Source organism: Copadichromis virginalis, linkage group LG23, assembly GCF_057382275.1.
Source record: "Copadichromis virginalis isolate Kocher_CV1m ecotype Utaka linkage group LG23, C_Virginalis_male_GT1.1, whole genome shotgun sequence".
In the NCBI taxonomy this organism is placed as follows: domain Eukaryota; kingdom Metazoa; phylum Chordata; class Actinopteri; order Cichliformes; family Cichlidae; genus Copadichromis; species Copadichromis virginalis.
In genome coordinates, this window is record NC_140639.1 from 16,409,572 (window position 1) to 16,421,060 (window position 11,489).

Sequence of the window (11,489 nt, forward strand, 5' to 3'; positions counted from 1 at the left end):
AGCGCACAGACTGGCACCAACAAAGATGTCACATGTAAAGTAATTTAAAACACTTTTCTTCCTGATGCGTGGTTTGAACTTCAGTAGGTCATTTTGACCATGTGTACATGCCTAAAAGTAGTTAGTTGCTGCCATTGGCTGATTAGATATTTGCATAAACAAGCCATTGAACAGGTGGACCTAATAAAGTTTTTGATGAGTGTATATTGGATTACTAAAACAAAAAAGAAAAGAAAAAAAAAAGCGTATTTAAACCATAGCTCATTTTATTAAGCTCATTAAAACTACAATGTGGTTGCAGGTGCTGAATAATAATGTTTGACTTGTCTTTATTAGGGTACTAAATCAAACTTATTTACAATTTTCCTCAAGTGGTTTCCTTCCACTAACCAATGTTCTACAATTATTGTAACAGCAGCTGCTTCTCTTTCAATAGCAAATAACACGGAAAGCAATAAAACCAGGTGACGAGTCTCATGTTAGTGGTAGTGAACTGTGTCAAAGCTAGAAATGTGCAATTATCTACAATAACAGTCTCATATCATCAGGGCCCCAAGCACAATATTGTATTTAGCAAAGCATATACCCATATCTGACAGTTGTCATTAGCTTCAGCCATGAAACTAATATGAATTTAGATATTTTTTAGTGAAAAACTAACTTTTACCTCCGTCTTCCATCGGTGTTCAAGCTGAAATGGCAGTTTATGTTCCAGAAAAGATTTCCAGCTCCAAACACTTTGCAATGTAGAAATATAGTGCAAACATATTCTACATGCGATTTATGTCCAAAAACATGCTTAGCTCATCAACAGAGGTGATTATACTGTAACACAGATACAGTTGTGATAAGATATGCTAAGAAAACAAGATGAAAAATGGTTGTATTTGGATATTTATATTAGGTATGGTGAAAAAATAGGAAAAAGAACAATTGCATATATGATTATTCTTGGATAATTTACAAGTATGTTTTTTTAAATAAAAATTATATAGTCCATAATTCATAATTCTACAACTAATGTAAAACAATAACTGCACACCACTGCTATTATCATTTAAAAAACTTTCAGATAGCACATAACACAAGCCAGAACTTAAAACACTTTAAAACACTTAAAACTTAAAAAAAAATCTGTCCTTAAGCCATAGAGCCTTAATATAGAGCCTTAATATTGTTGACGTACACCATTTGAATAAGGCAGCTAGCACCCTATTCACTCAAAATGTAACTTAAATGATAACTAGAAGCACATAGTTAAAGACCATTAAAATTCTGTATATCTCAGGAACCTGTTTACACAAAGGAACATGTACAAGTCATTCAGTTTTTTGTACGTATATTTAAATCACCTTGCCAGGTATGAAAAAAAGTTTCAAGGCTGACACTAATAAGAATTCTCAAGTACAAGTGTAAATTCTACTAAGTATAGTTTAGCGCTTAGATGGGGGCTGGACGAGGTGAGGGTGTTATTATGGCTAATTGCACAATTCAAGCTTTTGTCACAGTTCACCACTAACATGTGGCTTGTCACCTGGGTTGACTGCTTTCTGGCGTTGCTCATAATTGAAAGAACAACACAGCTGCTGTTGCAGAAATTGTCGAGACTAAAGTGGGTAGCGGAAGGAAACAGAATGCAACAGTCAATCAACTGGAGGCTTATCTCAACTGTCCATATCCTCTGTGCCTGCCTGATGTCACTGTGTTCTTCTGTCACATTGCATTTAATTAGAGTTTCCCTTTTATCAAGGTCTGTCAAGGGGAAAGTGTTCTGGTGTCCAATCATCCCCGCCACTGCCATTGACACAATGTTGTCAACCTTTTCTGTTTTATTCTTTCTAAAGGCAGTGGCTCTCTAAACATTAACTGCTGCTGTGACACATCACCACTCCAGCTGAATGAAGGCCAGTAAATAATACCTCCAACCTTGACTCACAATTAAATTTCCCTTTAATCACACATTTTTTTCTTTTTTTACTTCCACAAAAAGACTGGAAGGACAAGAACATCCACATGAATATCAATATTCATGCAGGGCATTTCATTACCTACTTACGGCTGATTGTGGGAGTTAACAGGGTGGGACTGAATGCTTGTTCATGTGTGTATAATTTAAAACTTGATTGAGAATCATAACAACGAACTTGTACACAGAGGACACAGTTATCACAGTATTGACTTAAGTATTTGGCTTTTCATTTATTGAAAGCCGTGTATTAGTGTAGAATTCAAGCAAAGGTTTATATGTGAAGGCTGTTGGATTAAAAAACACTTATTCCATGCAATGATAGTCCCTGTGGCTCAGAAAACAAATAGACTCTACTACAGCAAAAGCTGGGAAACTGGGAGAGGATCCCTATGTATGAGGCCAATGTGCACTGAGATCTTAACATGGTCGTGTTAAACTACTTGAGAAGCCTGGACAAATATGTGTTGTTGGACAGATTCTTCTTATAAAGGAAATGCCAGAAAGACTGGTCAGACCGGCCATTGGTCAGTTGAATTCATTTGTTAAATAAATGATTGGCAGTGAATCTTTTGACAGTATTTTTTTTATAGCTGCTTAGTTAAAAATACCTTACTAAAATGAAGTAATAAGACCTAACATTTCTTCTTCCAGAGAAATAATGCTAGACAAGCCTACAGTCAATTACGTGTCTAAGTCTGGTCACTGCTATGCTCACTTTACTACCTTTGAATGCAACTGTCAACCCAGAGAGCTATTGCTATGCCAAGCAGGGAGGACGACAAATTCACCAAGCAGGGTTGGCGACTCTCTTGAGGGGAAACTAGTCTGTCTCTACTAGAGATGGACCGATCCGATATTACGTATCGGTATCGGTCCGATACTGACCTAAATTACTGGATCGGATATCGGAGAAAAATAAAAAATGTAATCCGATCCATTAAATATCACGAAAGCACCTCACAAAACTTGCAACACGCCGTAACTCACCTCAGAACGTATGCATCACGTGATAGAGCGGCTGTGGCATGCAGGACCTGTCGGTGGTCTGGATAGCATGTGGAGCTTCGCTAGCAACCTGGCATTTCATCTCCGACAAAGTTATCCCCGAGAGAAGTAAAGCAAGTGTGTAAGTCCATCTCTGTAAAGCATTCCCACGTTAAGCTTAACAAGCGACTGCCTCTCGCTCTCCGGCTGCTACTTCAATCGTGAAACTGCTTAAATCAGCTGATCGGCTTTTCTGTCGCGAGTCTGTCTCTCGTTTGTTTTTGGTCCACTTTGCGCCAGAAAGAGCAAACCAGCGGCTGAACAACAGCAGCACGTTTAAGCTTGATAAGCTGTTGTTAGAATTTATTTAATATTAATTTCTACACCAGGATCTTTTTCTACGTAGCTGACGGCTGGTAACTGTGCAGGGGCGGATCTAGCAAAGTTTAGCCAGGGGGGCCGATAGGGCATTAACTGGGAAAAGGGGGCACAAAGACATACTTTTCTTTCTTATTCTCATTTAAAATGTCTAGCTTTTAATAAATAATTATCTGACACCCAAAGTTTTAATTTGATGTAAAATGAATAGAAGTCAATTACTGTACATAGTGACTATTAAGTCTAATATATATACCCTAGTAAGCTATAGTACTTTTTCCTTTGGGAAGGTACCATCTGTGCAGTCTGCAATTCTGTTGAAGAAAGATGTTGAATCTATTTAATATTTCTTGAAAAATAATTGATTTCTGTGCATTTTTTTTCACACTGCATCAAATTAAGGTTGATTACGTCGATTAAGCATCATGAGGTGGAGTGTGAGGGGTGGTTCCCTATTTTTTATTTATTTAATTTTGTTGTTGCTGGGAGTTGGAACCCTATTAGTTAGGTTGCTTAATATTTACGCTAAGTACTCTTTAAAATACCAGAATAGGGAGGATGGTGTAGGTTTAAGTTTATTAGATTGATCAGTATTGCTGAACTATGAAATATTTTTTTTGTATACAGGTATAACAGAATAGCTTTAGTGTAGTTGTTGTTTTAAACTTGAGTATGAACTTGCAGACTTGCAAAATGCAGCAAGATATTTTAAAAAACAGTTTTGTTGATTAAAAAACACTATATCGGATTCATATCGGTATCGGCAGATATCCAAATTTATGATATCGGTATCGGACATAAAAAAGTGGTATCGTGCCATCTCTAGTCTCTACACTGGAGCTGAAGAAAGTCACTGATTCTGCAACACTGGGGAGGTTTTATATGTGGCCCATTGGAGTAGCTTAAATAGTCTAATGCACAAATGGCCACTTAAAAAAAAAACTACCTCTGTGTAGATGATTGATTATTGGATATTTTCAGTAAGAAGGGAGACTAATTTGACCACATCTGCAATCTTGTTTGATTTGAAACACCTGGATGTATTCCAGAGGGTCCATGCCTGATCTATTTTTGTTTGTGATAACGACTGGCCCATGAAAGATCTCTGCTGAAATTGTCATGGCATATCTGACATGGTAAATTATTTGACAAATGTGTTTTTATTTCAATATAGTCTTATTACAATATGATTTTTTTCACACTGAGACGACTCCTCTGTTGAATTAAGCAGACTAGCCTAGCTGAAGATAATGATTACATATAGGAATATGTTCAGTCTTCAGTTTAACCTGTTGGATGAAATCTGTAGTTGAAATGTCATTCAGTAAAATAAGTTGGTTAGACTACATGTATTTTGTCTTTCCCTTAAAAAAAAAATACTTGCAATTAAAGTTGACACACTGACATTTACGTCTAACTATGGATGTGTTCTTACAAAGTAACTAGATTTAGTGGGAAGTCTTTGGCTACACAGCTCAGCTGTGTCCCTATACAAACACTGACTAACAGCAGTACTTCATAAATTCAGGATATGTTTAATTGCCTACAACCTGGCAACAGAATATAAAGCAAATCAGACAACACAAGCGGCTGTTGTCTGACTCTTTTTACATGACCGATAGCATCATGAGTAAGGTACCATCATCCCAGCTGCTTAGCATTGTTGAATGACTGAGTGAAGCAACACAAAATAAAATTAGTAATTATAGCATAAAACTGTTTACCCTAAAAGAAAATATTGCAATATTTCAAATGTATTATGTTACATAATACTGACACTACATATCATGTGCCTCTAGCAGGTTTTTAGGTATTTTTAAAATAACCTAATTAAGTCATAAGTCACCAGATATATGAGTCAAATCTTACTCAACCTGAAGTCATAATGACTGCAGTCTAAACTTGTATAGCTCAGAACCAGAAAAGGGAGACAAACATCCCACTGCTGCAAACATCAGAAGCAGAGACAATAGAAGAAGCTCTAATGTACATAAACTGTAGTTCATTCAACTGCTCTGCAATCAATGCTTTTCCAATGTATAATGTCAATGCTTGAAGTATTAATTAAACTCTATGAACATTTTGAAGCCAATGTACAGATTACACAGAGAACATCTTACTGTTTTCTTCATTCATCAAGTTAAATTCACATTATAACTGTAGATGTGTAAATATAGCTGTCTGCAAATCTTTTTTGTTGTTTGTGCATTATAATGGATCAGTGTTGCTGAGCAAGATATTGAAATGAACTTCATTTGAACTTGATTTGCACAAAATCCTAATTAGAGAACACACTAGCATTACTGAATTTATGGCATTTGACAGACAATGACTTTACATTTATGAGTGGTCACCCATGACACTTAAAAGCCTTACAGGGGGTAGCACTATAGATCTAAAGATACAAAGTAGTGAGCAGAATTTGGAATACAATAATCTAATTGTGTTTTAATTACAATATTTGCAGATATAACAAAGAATGGATTTAACCATGAGAACTTTAAAGGGACCCAATCTGCATTACATAAAAGCACAGTCTTTGAGTACAACTTTGGCTACAATGTTACACTCTCTGTACTGAAAAAATATATTTTAACATTTTGTGTATTGTTTGTTTGTTGCATTGGATGACAATCTGTCTAAACCTCTTAGCCTTGTTTTGATCAAACTAAGGTTTTAGAAAAATACATGGCTACTTTGAGATTTTTGGATGACCTGAGGTTATGGCATTTACTCAGAACTTTAAAGGTCTGTGAAGTTTTTGAGTCCCAGTAGAAAAAAAGAACTAAGTCGCAATATGGAATTATATAGAGAGGCACACTATCATTCTATCAGCTAGGGAAAAGATTTAAAGTCATGCCATGTACAGCTTCTCTGCTTTTCTCTATTACAAGCAGTCACAGTGCATTAAAAGAGTGTCAGAGGGGGAAAGGGAAACAGACAGTCAGAATGAGAGGAGAGTACTTTAGAGAGGGAATAATAAGATAGGGAGGTATAAAAATTGGGATGCAATGGGAGGACAGACAGAATAAGCAAGTGAACAGGGAGGAAAAGAATGAGAGAGAGCAGAGAGAATGGTTAATTTCAGCCTGTGGTGGAACACCGGGAATCAATATTTAATTTCTTTGTCTGCTATGATAACAGAAGAGTGAAATCATTTTGAGATCTCAGCTTACCACTCAATACCACTCTACCAGTCTACAAAATCCTATGTGCTACAAAGAATGGCTTGCTGGACTTGAACGAAAAAGCTTGAAACTAGATAATCTTTAGGGGTGAGTATATTGAGGCTGTTCTTGCTTGAATAAGGCTGTATTATTGTTAGAGTTTATATTCCACTTTTGTTTTTACCATAAAATCCAACCCAGTTCTACTCTCAGACTGTCACGTGCTGATGCTGTGACAAGTGGGGCAGTTAATGAGACTGGTGTCAAGGCTTTTATGGGATGCATTAGTCTGGAAAACCTGTTGCAGATGGAAGGAGTATTTTAGCCTTTGAAATGGTGTATTTGAACCATTTTCTTTGCCTAAACCTAATCAAGGAAATTTTAGTGCATTGTAGTGTTAACAGTAAATGAAAACAAAAACTCAAAGACAAATGTAAAACTCTTAACTCTAACAGCCTTGTCAGGGTGCATATGCTTTCAAGCCTGTTTTGGAAAACCTGGGATTTTATTCAAACTTTTGTCAGTTTTTATTCTTGGGATAATATAATGCTTGCATATGCCGCATGTTGGGAAATAATGGTAAAAGAGAACCATTTTAATGCATCGTAATCTGACAGCAAAGGTACTTCACACTCAGTATCGTTACTTAAAAAACCATCACTTGACCCAGCTGTCTTAGCTAATTATATATAGGCCAATCTCCAACCTCCCTTTTATCTCAAAATTCTTGAAAGAGTAGTTATAAAACAGCTAACCGGTCATCTGCAGAGGAATGGTTTATTCAAAAAGTCTCACTCAGATTTCCAAACTCATCACAATACAAAAACCACATCAGTGAAGGTTACAAATGATCTTCCTGAGAGTGGACTGAGCTTGTCCTGAGAGACCTCAGTGCAATGTTTGATACTGTTGACCATCATATTTTATTAGCAATTAGAGCATGCTGGTGATTTTAAAGGTACTGTGCTAAACTGGGGTGAATCATATCTATCTATTAGACTCCACATGTTTATATAAATGGAGAGTCCTCGTCACACACTAAGGGTAATTATGGAGTTCCACAGGGTTCTGTGCTAAGATCTGTTCTTTTTACACTACACATGCTTCCCTTAGACCAGGGGTGTCAAACTCAAATACACAGTGGGCCAAAATTCAAAACTGGAACAAAGTTGCAGGCTAACGTTAATATTTATTGAAATATATTTATTCCTCCAGATATGAGAATGAATCTTTTCTTATGGACTCAAACACGTTTTGCTGAAAAACTGAATATGGAACAAGAAAATTTTAATACTAAACAATATATTTATTAGCTGTATAATACCAGTAGGCCAGCTCTAATAGTAATTTGGTATGGCTTCGCGCGCCAAATGTAATTAGGCTGCGGGCCAAATTTGGCGCGCGGGCCAGAGTTTGACACCTATGCCTTAGACAGTATCATCAAAAGGCATAGCATACATTTTCACTGCTATGCAGATGATTCCCAACCTTATCTATCAATGAAGCCAGATAACAAACACTAGTTAGTTAAACTACAGGAATATCTTAAAAAATAAAGACCTTGATGATGATGTTTTTGGCTTCTTTTTTGACCAGGATATATCTTTCAATACCATATTAAACAAATATGTAGGATTGCTTTATTCCATTTCTTCCAGTATATCTAAAATTAGAAACATCCTGTTACCAAAATGTCGTAACATTTGGTAAACACTGACTTAAATTGCTAGTTGATCCAAAATGTCCAGCAAAGGTACTGACAGGGACTAGAACATGACTATTTCTCTTCTCACTAAACATTGGATCTGGCATCCAGTCTTTAGTGGGAAGCAGAATAGACGTGCAGATCACGTCTATATTGGGTTTGTTGGTCCATGACCAATTCTGGAGATCTACCAATTTGGACGTCCAACCATGACCCAACTTAGATATCTATATGACGTTCAACATTTGAACTTTGGGTTGGATAATGTTTTTTGATGTCATGTGGTTGTCTATGACAGGTGCAGGGAGTTTACATGGTTAATAAATGTATTTTTTTAAACTACAAATATCAACATTGCTGTTATACATATGAATATGGATTATTTATAAATAAACACAATTTATTATATGTTAGTCTATTGATTTATTCAGTACATGTGGGATTTTTTTGTGTGTTATTTTAATTATCCTGTTTTTCTTTAACTGGTTCATTTATTTTAAATAATCAACTTATTTCTTTGTAACCAGGTTAGAACTGTCATTTCTTAAAATTTGTTAAAATAGAATAAAAAAAAAACGTTGAAAGGCATGTTAAAATGTAAAGTACTAATGGATAAATTATTTAGAAAAATTCTTCGAATCCTTTTTAAAAGGAGTAAATATGTTTAAGAAGTTTAAAAGAGCATTTGCATTATATAGTTCATTGTTATTTTAGTGAGGCTGGCATCCTGTTGTATTGTGAAGAGCTTTGTAAGAGGGAGTGAATGTGGTTGTGATCAGTAGCAGGACTACGAGACGTTTGTACTAGTGTGTATGTATGAACTTGACTATCTGCTCGACAGTCTTTGTTGATGTGCACATTGTGCAAGCTGTCTGTGAGAAGCTAGGGACATTTCTGCTTGAAATCCACCATGCAGCTGCTCACTTTTTTATTTAGCTCAAGAGCACACAACATCTTAGAGATGTCTACTGATCACTCTGCATTCCTTCACACATACTGTTTCTGTACAGAAAACATAAAAACGAGAGGGGCCTGATTATTCAAGAACTTCTATGAGATGGATTTTAAATTTGATTCTGCATTTAACAGGGAACCAACGATGAGAACCCACTGTGCAAAGTGACATCGGAGTGATGTGTTTTATAAATCATTTTTGGACGTCTACGTTTGACATTGAAAAGACATTCACAATGACCGAATTTGGACTATAAATAACCCGTACACTGAGATCCCAGGGATATCAACACTAGGAGTTCAGCAGACATTGAAAAAAAGGACATTGCCTGGTGATACTAAACAACCCCTTCATTGGATCAAAACTGTACGTCCAAAAATGTCTTGTAAAACACATCACTCCGAAGTCACTTTGCGCAGTGGGTTCTCATCGTTGGTTCCCTGTTAAATGCAGAATCAAATTTAAAATCCATCTCATCACATAGAAGTCCTTGAAGAATCAGGCCCCATCTTATATTAAAGTGCCATATCACTCAAACAGAGCACTTTGCTCTCAGACTGCTGGTTTACTTTTGGTAAACCAGTATTTTTTTTTTTTTAACTCACTATGTGTTTATACACCACTCTGAAATTAATCATTAGTTAATCAATGGCTCTTTTCCCCACAACGTTTCTTAGTGTTTTCTGCCTTCATTCACCGCCTACTGGTCATGGCAGATGGGTTCTGCTGAAGGTTTCTTCATTTTTAAATGGAGGTTTTCCTTCTCACTTTTGCCAAAGTGCTTACACAGGGGGGTTTGCATTGTTGGGGTTTGCTGTTTTTTCTTTGTATTATTTTAGGGTCTCTACCTTACAATATAAAATGCTTTGAGATAACTGTTTTTGGGATTTGTTGTTATACAAATACAATTGAACTGAATTAAATTGATGCAGTGGGATTGAGACTGTGTATTAAAATAAAAAAACTCTGCATTCCTACAAACTGAGGCAGGTAATAGATCGAAAGTTAAGCTACTGTGCAATTACCCCAAAAGATTATAATAAATAATTTATGACACCCATTTTGTCAACATTTGTAAGGTAGAAATTGCATTTTCCACAGCAAAGTTTTGCCTTTCGTAGTTTTATTTCATTTATGTTAACTGTTAGAAACTGTGATAAACTCAGATGTCATTTTATTATTAAGTTGAAAGATGACAGATCATTATCCCCAAGTTGCTTTCCCAGCAATCAACCTTCTATACTAAGCAGACAAGCAGACAGTTCTAAATAAAGAGTAACACACACACACACACACACACACACACACACACACACACACACACACATATATATAAAATGTAAAAAAAAAATAACTCTTTGTAAACTCAGTGTACAGCAGTGTGGCACATCAAATAAGCAGAGTGTAACAGGGAAGGACGGTGTACAGTAATCAAAATGCAATGCGCTGCAAGAAAGTGCCAATGACAAAAACAATTTTATGTCTATGATGATAATAATAATTCCGTTCCAGACTGTGGTCTTTGAAAAAGCAATTTGCAGCTGTTGAACTAAAATGCATGTACAAGCCACTCAGAAATGAGTGACTGGGATATTAAATAGACAAAAAATAGAGCAGGGAAAGGCTCAAAGAGATTGCAACAGACTAAAGGTTGTCTTCTTCCGTTACTTATTCACTTCTGTGTTACCTAAAAGAAACATTAGGGTTCAAGAAGGAAGATGCCGAGAAGCAGACACAGTGTTTGGATGAACAACTTTAGTGCTAAAACAGTGTTGCTGAATGTAAAACGATCTACAGGGAATTTAAATGTAATCTAGAAATACATTTTATATGTCTCATGTGCACACATATTTTCAACTTTAGTTTAAATATAACTTTATTCATTTTCATTTCCACTGAAAACTAATGCAATTAATGGGACACCATAAACTATAATTTAAGGCCTAACTAAGTGTTACATTTTCCAAATAGGTAAATAAATGAGTTAAGTTTATTTATAAAGCAGTTTTCAGAGACAAAGTCACAAAACACTGTACAATAAAATCACCAGCACAATATCAATAGAAAACTATGTTAAAACAGGAAAAAAGTCCACAAAAGGCCTGATTAAACAGAAAATATTCTAACTGCTTTTTAAAAGCAAGTGGAGCTGAAGTGGTAAACACAGCCTTGGTGCCACAGTCTAAAAGGCTGTACCTCCCCTAGTCTTCAGTCTTAAACAAAGGAGAACTAATAGATTTTGAGTTCATGAGTGCAGACAGTGAGCAGTGTGTTGAACAAGGAGTTGAGATATTAGTCTGGAACTTGTCTATTTTATGCTGTCAATGTAAG

General features: G+C 35.9%; 1 protein-coding gene across 1 annotated transcript in view; it reads right to left on the reverse strand.

Annotated features, from left to right (window-relative positions):
• The window catches only part of naaladl2 (N-acetylated alpha-linked acidic dipeptidase like 2), a 472,039-nt gene that overhangs the window by 132,281 nt on the left and 328,269 nt on the right, over positions 1–11,489 (reverse strand). The gene's annotated exons all lie outside the window — the stretch shown is intronic.